This window comes from Rhinolophus sinicus, linkage group LG15 (genome assembly GCF_036562045.2).
Source record: "Rhinolophus sinicus isolate RSC01 linkage group LG15, ASM3656204v1, whole genome shotgun sequence".
Taxonomy (NCBI): Eukaryota; Metazoa; Chordata; class Mammalia; order Chiroptera; family Rhinolophidae; genus Rhinolophus; species Rhinolophus sinicus.
The window spans coordinates 13,704,608-13,707,643 of NC_133764.1; positions in this window are offsets into that span (position 1 = coordinate 13,704,608).

Sequence of the window (3,036 nt, forward strand, 5' to 3'; positions counted from 1 at the left end):
CATCTCTGTGTGTACATTCTCTGCATCTGCATATGTGTTCTTTCTTACCAGCTGGACCAGCTGGCTTTGCTAGCTTTTCTGGAAGGGTTTAAGCAGGATAGTAAGAGGCGATCTAGAGGGAGGTGACAGGGAAGGATGGGGGCTGGCTCTGGAGGGTGAGGAGCTACAGACCAGCCTGTGACAGTTTCCTGAGCAGGTCCTGCGGCCCCTCCTTGAAGGATAGGCTGTTTGGGAGCCAGCAGGCTGGCCATGAGGGAACCCTTCCTGTTTCGCAGGGACCCAGCGAGGCCGAAGTCTGGTCTCCGGGAGCCATCGCCACTCCTCATGATGCAGAAGTCCCAATGGAGCCTCATACGAGTCCCTGTGACAGGCCCTGTGTCCTTCTTGTGCCTCCCTAGCCGTGGGCACTGGCACGGGCTTTGGGGACCCTGCAGCTCCCTGCTCATACCAGGGCCCTCCATGGCCATGATGGAAAGAGTCATCTTTGAGGTCAGACAGCCTTGAGCTTGAATCCAAGCCTTGCCAAGTAATAGCTCTATGATCCTGGCAAGTCACTAGAGGAGTCTCGGTTTCCTGATCAATTGAATGCAGATAATATCAGCACTTCCTCGGAGTTCTCGTAAAGTTAAGTGAAGCGCTTGTGCCAAGCATCTGACACAGTGCCTGGCACAGAGTAAGTCCTCAGCAAGTGAGACACTGAAAATAAAAAGAATTTTCTGCCCCTGGGCTGCCTGGAACCAGCCTGACAGGCCCGGCCTCAGCACGTCCTGTATGATAGGTATTTGCCCCGCTGTGGAGCTCCCAGCTGGGTAAAACTGCCGACCAAGCAGGGCACCATGGCAGAGGCGTGGTGATCAGTTTTTCCATCTGAGAAATGGAGGCCAGAGCTGCTCCTGCCTTCTTCCTAGTCGTCATGTGAAGGTCCCATGAGGGGCTGCACTGAGCCCCCTCCAGCAGGGCTCCTGGCAGTCAGGCAAAAGTTCCCCAAAAGCCAAGACCAATTGATAAGGGGTTCTTCTTTTTTTTTTTTTAAGTGTGTTTTTCCAGGACCCAACAGTCCAAGTCAAGTAGTTGTTTCAGTCTAGTTGTGGAGGGTGCAGCTCACAGTGGCCCATGCGGGGATCGAACAGGCAACCTTGGTGTTATGAGCACCACGCTCTAACCAACTGAGCTAACTGGCTGCCCCGATATGTGGTTCTTATTCCCACTTCCTCACTGGTCTCCTGGCCTTGGTCCTCAGCACTCCAATCCATCCTCTTAGCAGCTGCTGAGGTGATCTTGGGTGCCCACCTGATCTTGCCCACCCCTCTCAGAACCCATCTGTGCTCCCTGCAGTGCTCATCCTCCCATGTGAGGCTCCTGCCATCGGCCCTGCCGGCCTCTGGATGCTCTCCTGACCCCTGCCCTCCTCTCCCACCACATTCCCTTCACTCCTCGTCCCCATGGCTCTCGGCCTCACCCACTCCTCCAGGACATGCCTTTCCCATCTCTGTCTCTCTTTGTCAAAGTTGTCCCTCCCTCCAAGGCCTAGCCTACAGTCATAAAAATCCCTGGACTGGTTCGTCGGCCCCGGTGTTGGTCCCCAAGCCCTGAGCCTGGGTCTGACAGGCAAGCTCACCATGCCAAGGGCTGAGTAGGACCATGGTACATGGTATCATTGCCCCATGAAGACAACCATTCGAACAGGCACATTTTGGTAGGGAAACTGAGGCCCAGGGGTCAGTAACTGGCTCAGAGTCACACAGCAGTCAGGGAAGAGCCAGCTTAGAGCCCAGGCCTCCTGCCCACCCACCCCACCCAGGTCTTTCCATACCAGCGGCCAGGAAGATCCAGAATCCTACACACAAGGCAGACATCTGGGCCAATCAGAAACAGTCTGCACTTCCAGACCGAACCACACAGGTGAGCTGAGCCCAGGCCAGGGGTGTCCAGCTGAAGGCTGGGGGGACAGCCCGAGGTTTGCCCTGGGAGGCCCTGGTTCCCAGGAGAGAATGTCTTTGGGCTCTGGATCCCACAGGCACTTTGCCTACTCCTTCCTCTCCCCAACCACTATCATCCTGTAAGGCCTCAGCCTGGAGGAGGGGAGGGAAGGATGGTCAGGGCCACTGAGGGTGCCTATTTTCCTAGGGGCGCACACAGACACCTACTGGGACCCCTATAGACACCCCACAGGTCACAGAGTCATCCCTCCCTCCCACCCCCACACACAGGCTGGCGCACCCACGCACACAGGCTGACACACCCACGCAAACAGGCTGCACACCCACACAGCCTCCCCGTGGGCAAACAAGCAGGCCTGGGACTCTGCTGAGGGAGGCCAGGAGAGTCACATAGTGAGAGCTACTGGGCCCTGGGGGTCAACCGAGGCCCAGGAGGAGGCCAGGAAGACCTGGGGAGGGGTCTGTCCCCTATCTCACCTGCAGAACTGCCCTGGCCTGCAAGGACTCCTGCTGGACTAGTTGTCCATGGCTTAAATGACCATCTCCTGTCCTGGTCCCCTCCTCCATACACACACAGACCTGGCTCTGCCCTTTGGGGTGTCATACACATCCATTTCTCTACCCAGGATGACCCAGGGAGCAAAGTCTGGGTCCTCTCACTGTCCAGGGAAGCTGCCTGTCCTCACCCAGGTGGGACGGATCCGTTTGTCATTAGCCCTTCCTGGTTTTGTAGTCAGCCTCCCTGCCTTCCCCTGACCATGCCTGGGCCCTGGCCATCTCGAGGTCACCCTATCCGGAAAGGCTTCCCCAGGCCACAGCCCCAGAGGGACCGTTGGCATGTGATATGGTGTCTGGTTCATCTCCTAAAAGGCAAATCAGGACGCAGGAATTGTAACCTTGCTCACTGGCTGAGTCACTTTCACAACTTGTATCTGCCCACTCCATCCCACCATGATGCAGACCATTCAAAGAGCATCTCTCAGCTGAATCATAAGAATAGCATCTTCCCTCTGGGAACCCCATTCTCTCCACCTAATCCCTAGTAAGCTGTGTCTCTGGCCTGTATATCTCCGGCCTTATCTGGTCCTCTGGTCTT